The 12066-nt window shown below is 37.0% G+C and overlaps 1 protein-coding gene across 1 annotated transcript in view; it reads right to left on the bottom strand.

Moving 5' to 3' along the window:
- The window catches only part of LOC311248625 (X-linked retinitis pigmentosa GTPase regulator-like), a gene marked incomplete at both ends in the record, with an annotated part of 56327 nt that overhangs the window by 31116 nt on the left and 13145 nt on the right, over positions 1-12066 (bottom strand). The window lies entirely within an intron of this gene.

Here is a 12066-nt window from a genome sequence, read left to right as displayed (position 1 = left end):
CACTTTATCCAAAATGTTGTGGTGGATTCATTCTCAAGTGCCTGCTTCAGAGCAGATGATGCTTGCATGTCAATTATTTCAAGTTGCAGGAGACCTTCATCAATGTGAAGTGATGCAAGGAACTCTTGTCCTTTTGTGGAAATAGCAGCTACATTGGCAAATGGGTTGCTCACAAAATGCATCAATTATCTGGACATGTCAAATTCATCAAATCAACTTGCAAAGTTTTCCCTCAATTTATCAATGAAATCTGTCATTAATTGAGTGACTTTTGGCTCAATTGTGCGTGTTAACGTTGACATGAAAAAAAAAAAGTAAAAAAAAAAAAAATAATAAAAAATATTTAAAAAAGATATATTTATTTTATTATTATTTTTTTTTTTTTATTATCATGTAATCTTTGGCGGGCCGGTCAGAATCATCCCGCGGGCCGGATCTGGCCCGCGGGCCGCCAGTTGAATAGCCCTGCACTAGATGTTAAAGGTGCTATAGATAACATTCAGCCACTAGATGTTAAAGGTGCTATAGATAACATTCAGCCACTAGATGTTAAAGGTGCTATATATAACATTCAGCCACTAGATGTTAAAGGTGCTATATAGATAACATTCAGCCACTAGATATTAAAGGTGCTGTGGATAACATTCAGCCACTAGATGTTAAAGGTGCTATAGATAACATTCAGCCACTAGATGTTAAAGGTGCTGTAGATAACATTCAGCCACTAGATGTTAAAGGTGCTGTAGATAACATTCAGCCACTAGATGTTAAAGGTGCTGTAGATAACATTCAGCCACTAGATGTTAAAGGTGCTATAGATAACATTCAGCCACTAGATGGTGCTATAGATAACATTCAGCCACTAGATGTTAAAGGTGCTATAGATAACATTCAGCCACTAGATGTTAAAGGTGCTATAGATAACATTCAGCCACTAGATGTTAAAGGTGCTATAGATAACATTCAGGCACTAGATGTTAAAGGTGCTATAAATAACATTCAGCCACTAGATGTTAAAGGTGCTATATAGATAACATTCAGCCACTAGATGTTAAAGGTGCTATATATAACATTCAGCCACTAGATGTTAAAGGTGCTATAGATAACATTCAGCCACTAGATATTAAAGGTGCTATATAGATAACATTCAGCCACTAGATGTTAAAGGTGCTATAGATAACATTCAGCCACTAGATGTTAAAGGTGCTATAGATAACATTCAGCCACTAGATGTTAAAGGTGCTATAGATAACATTCAGCCACTAGATATTAAAGGTGCTATATATAACATTCAGCCACTAGATGTTAAAGGTGCTATAGATAACATTCAGCCACTAGATGTTAAAGGTGCTATAGATAACATTCTGCCACTAGATGTTAAAGGTGCTATATATAACATTCAGCCACTAGATATTAAATGTGCTATATAGATAACATTCAGCCACTAGATGTTAAAGGTGCTATATAGATAACATTCAGCCACTAGATATTAAAGGTGCTATAGATAACATTCAGCCACCAGATATTAAATGTGCTATATATAACATTCAGCCACTAGATGTTAAAGGTGCTATATAGATAACATTCAGCCACTAGATGTTAAAGGTGCTATATATAACATTCAGCCACTAGATGTTAAAGGTGCTATAGATAACATTCAGCCACTAGATATTAAAGGTGCTATAGATAACATTCAGCCACTAGATGTTAAAGGTGCTATAGATAACATTCAGCCACTAGATGTTAAAGGTGCTATATATATATAACATTCAGCCACTAGATATTAAAGGTGCTATAGATAACATTCAGCCACTAGATGTTAAAGGTGCTATATAGATAACATTCAGCCACTAGATATTAAAGGTGCTATATAGATAACATTCAGCCACTAGATGTTAAAGGTGCTATAGGTAACATTCAGCCACTAGATGTTAAAGGTGCTATAGATAACATTCAGCCACTAGATGTTAAAGGTGCTATATAGATAACATTCAGCCACTAGATGTTAAAGGTGCTATAGATAACATTCAGCTACTAGATGTTAAAGGTGCTATAGATAACATTCAGCCACTAGATGTTAAAGGTGCTGTAGATAACATTCAGCCACTAGATATTAAAGGTGCTATATAGATAACATTCAGCCACTAGATGTTAAAGGTGCTATATAGATAACATTCAGCCACTAGATGTTAAAGGTGCTATATATATAACATTCAGCCACTAGATATTAAAGGTGCTATAGATAACATTCAGCCACTAGATGTTAAAGGTGCTATATAGATAACATTCAGCCACTAGATATTAAAGGTGCTATAGATAACATTCAGCCACTAGATGTTAAAGGTGCTATAGATAACATTCAGACACTAGATGTTAAAGGTGCTATAGATAACATTCAGCCACTAGATGTTAAAGGTGCTATAGATAACATTCAGCCACTAGATGTTAAAGGTGCTATAGATAACATTCAGGCACTAGATGTTAAAGGTGCTATAAATAACATTCAGCCACTAGATGTTAAAGGTGCTATAGATAACATTCAGGCACTAGATGTTAAAGGTGCTATAAATAACATTCAGCCACTAGATGTTAAAGGTGCTATATATAACATTCAGCCACTAGATGTTAAAGGTGCTATAGATAACATTCAGCCACTAGATATTAAAGGTGCTATATAGATAACATTCAGCCACTAGATGTTAAAGGTGCTATAGATAACATTCAGCCACTAGATGTTAAAGGTGCTATAGATAACATTCAGCCACTAGATGTTAAAGGTGCTATAGATAACATTCAGCCACTAGATGTTAAAGGTGCTATATATAACATTCAGCCACTAGATATTAAATGTGCTATATAGATAACATTCAGCCACTAGATGTTAAAGGTGCTATATAGATAACATTCAGCCACTAGATATTAAAGGTGCTATAGATAACATTCAGCCACCAGATATTAAATGTGCTATATATAACATTCAGCCACTAGATGTTAAAGGTGCTATATAGATAACATTCAGCCACTAGATGTTAAAGGTGCTATATATAACATTCAGCCACTAGATGTTAAAGGTGCTATAGATAACATTCAGCCACTAGATATTAAAGGTGCTATAGATAACATTCAGCCACTAGATGTTAAAGGTGCTATAGATAACATTCAGCCACTAGATGTTAAAGGTGCTATAGATAACATTCAGGCACTAGATGTTAAAGGTGCTATAAATAACATTCAGCCACTAGATGTTAAAGGTGCTATATAGATAACATTCAGCCACTAGATGTTAAAGGTGCTATATATAACATTCAGCCACTAGATGTTAAAGGTGCTATAGATAACATTCAGCCACTAGATATTAAAGGTGCTATATAGATAACATTCAGCCACTAGATGTTAAAGGTGCTATAGATAACATTCAGCCACTAGATGTTAAAGGTGCTATAGATAACATTCAGCCACTAGATGTTAAAGGTGCTATAGATAACATTCAGCCACTAGATATTAAAGGTGCTATATATAACATTCAGCCACTAGATGTTAAAGGTGCTATAGATAACATTCAGCCACTAGATGTTAAAGGTGCTATAGATAACATTCAGCCACTAGATGTTAAAGGTGCTATATATAACATTCAGCCACTAGATATTAAATGTGCTATATAGATAACATTCAGCCACTAGATGTTAAAGGTGCTATATAGATAACATTCAGCCACTAGATATTAAAGGTGCTATAGATAACATTCAGCCACCAGATATTAAATGTGCTATATATAACATTCAGCCACTAGATGTTAAAGGTGCTATATAGATAACATTCAGCCACTAGATGTTAAAGGTGCTATATATAACATTCAGCCACTAGATGTTAAAGGTGCTATAGATAACATTCAGCCACTAGATATTAAAGGTGCTATAGATAACATTCAGCCACTAGATGTTAAAGGTGCTATAGATAACATTCAGCCACTAGATGTTAAAGGTGCTATATATATAACATTCAGCCACTAGATATTAAAGGTGCTATAGATAACATTCAGCCACTAGATGTTAAAGGTGCTATATAGATAACATTCAGCCACTAGATATTAAAGGTGCTATATAGATAACATTCAGCCACTAGATGTTAAAAGTGCTATAGGTAACATTCAGCCACTAGATGTTAAAGGTGCTATAGATAACATTCAGCCACTAGATGTTAAAGGTGCTATAGATAACATTCAGCCACTAGATGTTAAAGGTGCTATATATAACATTCAGCCACTAGATGTTAAAGGTGCTATAGATAACATTCAGCCACTAGATGTTAAAGGTGCTATAGATAACATTCAGCCACTAGATGTTAAAGGTGCTATAGATAACATTCAGCCACTAGATGTTAAAGGTGCTATATAGATAACATTCAGCCACTAGATATTAAAGGTGCTATATATAACATTCAGCCACTAGATGTTAAAGGTGCTATAGATAACATTCAGCCACTAGATGTTAAAGGTGCTATAGATAACATTCAGCCACTAGATGTTAAAGGTGCTATATATAACATTCAGCCACTAGATATTAAATGTGCTATATAGATAACATTCAGCCACTAGATGTTAAAGGTGCTATAGATACCATTCAGCCACTAGATGTTAAAGGTGCTATAGATAACATTCAGCCACCAGATATTAAAGGTGCTATATATAACATTCAGCCTCTAGATATTAAATGTGCTATATAGATAACATTCAGCCACTAGATGTTAAAGGTGCTATATAGATAACATTCAGCCACTAGATATTAAAGGTGCTATAGATAACATTCAGCCACCAGATATTAAATGTGCTATATATAACATTCAGCCACTAGATGTTAAAGGTGCTATATAGATAACATTCAGCCACTAGATGTTAAAGGTGCTATATATAACATTCAGCCACTAGATGTTAAAGGTGCTATAGATAACATTCAGCCACTAGATGTTAAAGGTGCTATAGATAACATTCAGCCACTAGATGTTAAAGGTGCTATAGATAACATTCAGCCACTAGATGTTAAAGGTGCTATATAGATAACATTCAGCCACTAGATCAGGGGTCCCCAAACTTTGTCCTGTGAGGGCCACATAACTGTTCCCTTCTCTGGTGGGGGCCGGGGTCAGTTTGTAACAGAAAAGGTGTGACGATCGCAGGGGTGCCTAAACGTAAACATTTATTGTTTTCCAGAAAGCCACACATAACCAAATATTAATAACCCTTTCCGGGATCTTCACATAAAAAAAAAGTCAGGAAATAAATAATAACACTACACATTAACTGCCACGGATTTTCAGCATCTTATACCATTCTCTGCCAGCACTGTAAGTCTATGGAGATGTTCACCTTCTTTGCAGGGCTATAACTTTTTAAATTGTATTGCTAAATTGACATTACTATGGCCCATTCAACATCGATTATCTATCGTTCAGGATGTAGGAACGTTTTACTTTTTCATTCACACATTCATACAAAAATACCGTCTAGAATATAAACATGTTTTTATCGTTTTCTGCAGTAATTCCTAGAACGTGAGATATAGGCATAAATGCATATATACATTATCAAATGCCGTTTGTTGCCGATCGACGCTATATTAAAAATTTCAACTGTACATGGTCCTAAACGTTATGACTGATCATGCACGGGTGAACAGAGGGGGGGGGGGGGGGGGTCGTTTATAATTCCGTGATTGTCGTTAAATGATTTATGTAGTATGGGTGATATATAGATCGGAGCAGTTTGCATTGATAATAATAAACAAAAACGCTGAAAGTCACGGCAGCCTCCTCTTACCGTTGGGCGATGATACTGGAGCAAACAGATCCCAGTTATTCGATGGGGATCGAGGCAATCCATTTCCGGTTTGTATAATACTAATACACGCCCAAATCATGTCGATTATTGAGTTATGGCAGCGATCCATATCCACGGTGTGTGGCTAGAGTCCTGCGATGATATGCGAGTGGCCGGACGGATTTAGGAGACGCACCGATATCCAACCGGCATTTCCGGTTTGGCAACTCGCCGATCATACACCAGGTGGCAGTATTGAAGCGTTGCAGAGTTGTGCCGAGTCCCACAGCATCAGACAAGGCTCCGTGAGTGAAATATGAATACCATGGCGAAAATATGAAATATGATCAAAATAACGTCGTACGCCGTGGATTGGCAAAATTCGCATGAACTTGAAATACGTTGTACAACGTGAATGGCGCACAAAGTGTTAATGAAATAAATAACACTATTTATGAAATAAATATACAGTACCTACAGGCCACATAGCTCTAGCTCTGTACTATTTAAAAGCACAGTGATTGATTGATTGAATTGATTGATTGAAAACTTTATTAACAGATTGCAGAATGGGTACAATACAGTACAGCTCAATACACACAATTGTTAAGGGGATGCAGACCAGAGAAAGACTTTCGTTTTGTTTACATCAGGGTCCCCCATTTTCAATTCATCATAACATATATGACACACACGACATACAGATAGACAGTACTGCTACATCTATACATTTATGACATACCAGATTTACAAATACAGTACTGTTTGTGATACAAAAAGGACAAGTATGTAGTTGAGTCATCTTGTGGCACAAGCTCAGACCTCAGCTCAGGAGATCAGCTGAGACAGAGACTGTTCTATCCAGTCCTCGACAGCATGCTGCAAGAGCTTGAGAGCAGGTTCTCATGAGTTGGAGAACAACTTATGAGAGGCATACAGGCATGTTATCCAGCCTCAGACCAGTTTCTCTCAGTGGAATTGCTGCAACCCCTCGCCACCCATTACAATATCCAACTACTGCCAGAGAAGATCACAGTTGCAAAGTGTTTCATGGCCAGGACAGGCAGAGATGCAGTCCCTACTATCCAAAGTGTATTTTCCTTCCTGGATGATAATAATAATAATAATAATGCATTTGATTTATAATGCGCCTTTCAGGACACTAAAAAAAAATCCACAAATCGGTGAATGAAGAAATTATAGGATCAAATGAAAACTACTACTTACTAAAAATGGATGTTTAAAAGTACTAAAAACCAACAAAAAATATCAAACACTAACAAACATTCAGCACAGACAATGGGGATGCTGCCATCTAAATTGGGCCGGGCCAAATAAATAATACTTTTATTCTGCACATTTCTAAAACCTCTGTGGATGTATTATTAAAGAAATTATAATAAAAGAAGATAACTTTACATTTATCTATAGCACATTTAAATTATAAATTCATTAATCAATAATTATTTGGGGGGAAAAGCAATACTTTTATTCTGCACCTTTCAAAAAGCTCAGGTTCAGTTATTTTTTACTCTACATAAAGATGTTATCTATAGCAGGGGTTCTCAACCTTTCTGCTGCCAAGGCACCCCTGTGTTCAATAAAATATTCCAGGGCACCCCTACATACGATAAAGACTTTCCCGGTCCTGTCTTTTTTGCTACAATGATGATACAATGACTCTTTATTTGCCGTGCTGTCGTTGAGATGTTTTGTTGTTTGTTTGTCTTTGTTGCTTGTTGGTGAATCTGCAAATATGAATTGCCCCACGCGGGATCAATAAAGTTGTCTGAATCTGATGACAAAAGTTTTTTTTTTAAATACAGAAAAGGATCACTAAAGTGATATCTGTTGCAGCTGCACTGTTCTCCATAAAAATAGCATATTTGGATAAGTTTGACAATTTCTCAAAAACAGAAAATCATGTATTTTTTTTAAATACAGAAAAGGATCACCAAGTTACCATTTCTCAAAAAATATAAATAAATACAGAAAATAAGCACTTGTTCACTCAGTGGACATTTCTAGCTCAATGCGAGGTCCGCTGCTGCTGGCTAATGATACGGTCAATACGTGGGGAGATCTTTGACAAGGCAACACGCATGTCATCATCAAGGCTCAACTTGGCCCTATATTTTGTTTTCAGAGCTGTCATGGATGAAAAGCCAGCTTCACACAGATATGTGGTGCTGAATGGTATCAACACCTTAACTGCAGCATCATGAGATACTTGGTACTCAGCACCACACTCTGAAACTAGCTCTCCAGGTGGTATCAGATGAGATTTCAATGAGTTCTTCCAAGAGTTTGGATGGAGATGTGTCAGGAAGTTTTGTCTCAATGTTGTCTGTAAAGTATTTTTTTATCCAGAGTAACTTGGTGATACTTTTCTGTGTTTTATTAAATAATGATTTTCAGATTTTTAGAAATGGTCAAACTTATCCAAATATGGTATTTTCATGGAAAACAGTGCAGCTGCAACAGATAGCACTTTAGGGATAATTTTCTGTAATCCAAAAAGAATTTGGATTCACTATAAAGTGCCTGTTCACTATAAAGTGCCACGTTTTGATATATTGAGCTTTAAACTTTAAGTAAATTTTTTGGAACACGCAACCTAAAACACCTTCCTCCCCCAAACCGTTCCTGCAATTGTTTTATGTTGCATGATGATCATGGATACATTTATGTATTGTATTTTTTATGTGTAAATATCAACATAATCTGTTTGTCCACCCTCAGTACATTTACTATCAATATAATATAGTAGTCTGACTTCATCATCTTTTCAAACGCACACACAGAAGGGAGAATGCCCCCCCCCCCCCCCCCTCCTCCCCAGTCCTCCTTCCCAGTCCCCACTCTGCTGTTCTCTGTCGCTCTGAACAGGGCTTTAGCTTGTTGTTAGCTTATGGTAACGGGACATTAATTCCGGTCTTAAACACGACGTGGTCATAAAGGAATGGCAAGGATTGCAAAGCATGTTATATGCATTTGACCCGTTGCGGAATAAAACAGCAGGGATTTGTTTTGGGTCGCAAAAACACTACCCTTGCTGTGTTTCAATGTCCGCGTTCCAGATCCAGACGCTACTAGTACTGCTGAGCTGAGAGACGCTACTCTGCTCACTGCTCAGCCTGCCTGAGATGCATCCTATTGGCTGTGTGCTGGAGCGGATATGAGTCACGACACCACGGATTTTCAAAATAAGAGTATCATAATGACCTTAATGTTGCTAGCTTTCGGAGCCTAGTTATTATAGCTGGAGCTGCGCGTGGGCATAAATGAGACCCGCTATAGGATTTTCAAAATAAGACTGTTGTCATTCTATATTTTTAAAGAACATTGCCAGGCATCTCGCGGAACCCCTGACAGCTCTCCGCGGAACCCCTGTGTGCCGCGGAACCCCTGTTGAGAACCGCTGATCTATAGCACCTTTAATTTCTTCCATATCACCCGTTCCTTTAGCACACGCGTTATACTCCCTTCTGAGACACAGACTTTGCTTTGGATACAATGAGTCACTGGATTACTATTATCCTCAACTCTCATCCAGAGCGGTTCCCTCCTGCTCTGGATTAGGACAGATTACAGGACCCTCCAGATTGGGATTACCGTAGTAATACATCTAGGCTCTTCCTCTTTATGGGGGGGGTGGGGGGGGGGGGGGTGACATACTAAAGAAGCTACTCACCAAGGTAAAACAACCTGACATCACATTACTCCCCAGTGTGATCTCTCACAGTGTGCTTTTCTTTTATATTGTGATATTGATATATAATCCTATTCTATAATCCTATAGGACTCTCTGAGTCCTGCATTATTATATTGCACCTGATTGGATAAATAACACGCGGGTGCTCTAGTGCGACATCTAGTGGCTGAATGTTATCTATAGCACCTTTAACATCTAGTGGCTGAATGTTATTTATAGCACATTTAACATCTAGTGGCTGAATGTTATCTATAGCACCTTTAACATCTAGTGGCTGAATGTTATTTATAGCACATTTAACATCTAGTGGCTGAATGTTATCTATAGCACCATCTAGTGGCTGAATGTTATCTATAGCACCTTTAACATCTAGTGCCTGAATGTTATCTATAGCACCTTTAACATCTAGTGGCTGAATGTTATCTATAGCACCTTTAACATCTAGTGGCTGAATGTTATCTATAGCACATTTAACATCTAGTGGCTGAATGTTATCTATAGCACCATCTAGTGGCTGAATGTTATCTATAGCACCTTTAATATCTAGTGGCTGAATGTTACCTATAGCACCTTTAACATCTAGTGGCTGAATGTTATATATAGCACCTTTAACATCTAGTGGCTGAATGTTACCTATAGCACCTTTAACATCTAGTGGCTGAATGTTATCTATAGCACCTTTAACATCTAGTGTCTGAATGTTATCTATAGCACCTTTAACATCTAGTGGCTGAATGTTATCTATAGCACCTTTAACATCTAGTGGCTGAATGTTATCTATAGCACATTTAACATCTAGTGGCTGAATGTTATCTATAGCACCATCTAGTGGCTGAATGTTATCTATAGCACCTTTAACAGCTAGTGGCTGAATGTTATCTATAGCACCATCTAGTGGCTGAATGTTATTTATAGCACCTTTAACATCTAGTGGCTGATGTTAGCTATAGCACCCTTAACATCTAGTGGCTGATGTTATCTATAGCACCTTTAACATCTAGTGCCTGAATGTTATATATAGCACCTTTAACATCTAGTGCCTGAATGTTATCTATAGCACCTTTAACATCTAGTGGCTGAATGTTATCTATAGCACCTTTAACATCTAGTGGCTGAATGTTATCTATAGCACATTTAACATCTAGTGGCTGAATGTTATCTATAGCACCATCTAGTGGCTGAATGTTATCTATAGCACCTTTAATATCTAGTGGCTGAATGTTACCTATAGCACCTTTAACATCTAGTGGCTGAATGTTATATATAGCACCTTTAACATCTAGTGGCTGAATGTTACCTATAGCACCTTTAACATCTAGTGGCTGAATGTTATCTATAGCACCTTTAACATCTAGTGTCTGAATGTTATCTATAGCACCTTTAACATCTAGTGGCTGAATGTTATCTATAGCACCTTTAACATCTAGTGGCTGAATGTTATCTATAGCACATTTAACATCTAGTGGCTGAATGTTATCTATAGCACCATCTAGTGGCTGAATGTTATCTATAGCACATTTAACATCTAGTGGCTGAATGTTATCTATAGCACCTTTAATATCTAGTGGCTGAATGTTACCTATAGCACCTTTAACATCTAGTGGCTGAATGTTATATATAGCACCTTTAACATCTAGTGGCTGAATGTTACCTATAGCACCTTTAACATCTAGTGGCTGAATGTTATCTATAGCACCTTTAACATCTAGTGTCTGAATGTTATCTATAGCACCTTTAACATCTAGTGGCTGAATGTTATCTATAGCACCTTTAACATCTAGTGGCTGAATGTTATCTATAGCACATTTAACATCTAGTGGCTGAATGTTATCTATAGCACCATCTAGTGGCTGAATGTTATCTATAGCACCTTTAACAGCTAGTGGCTGAATGTTATCTATAGCACCATCTAGTGGCTGAATGTTATTTATAGCACCTTTAACATCTAGTGGCTGATGTTAGCTATAGCACATTTAACATCTAGTGGCTGAATGTTATATATAGCACCTTTAACATCTAGTGGCTGATGTTATCTATAGCACCTTTAACATCTAGTGCCTGAATGTTATATATAGCACCTTTAACATCTAGTGCCTGAATGTTATCTATAGCACCTTTAACATCTAGTGGCTGAATGTTATCTATAGCACCTTTAACATCTAGTGGCTGAATGTTATCTATAGCACATTTAACATCTAGTGGCTGAATGTTATCTATAGCACCATCTAGTGGCTGAATGTTATCTATAGCACCTTTAATATCTAGTGGCTGAATGTTACCTATAGCACCTTTAACATCTAGTGGCTGAATGTTATATATAGCACCTTTAACATCTAGTGGCTGAATGTTACCTATAGCACCTTTAACATCTAGTGGCTGAATGTTATCTATAGCACCTTTAACATCTAGTGTCTGAATGTTATCTATAGCACCTTTAACATCTAGTGGCTGAATGTTATCTATAGCACCTTTAACATCTAGTGGCTGAATGTTATCTATAGCACATTTAACATCTAGTGGCTGAATGTTATCTATAGCA

The sequence above is a fragment of the Notolepis coatsorum genome (genome assembly GCF_963971535.1).
Source record: "Notolepis coatsorum genome assembly, contig: SCAFFOLD_286, whole genome shotgun sequence".
Classification (NCBI taxonomy): domain Eukaryota; kingdom Metazoa; phylum Chordata; class Actinopteri; order Aulopiformes; family Paralepididae; genus Notolepis; species Notolepis coatsorum.
This window is presented reverse-complemented; position numbering and strand designations above follow the sequence as displayed.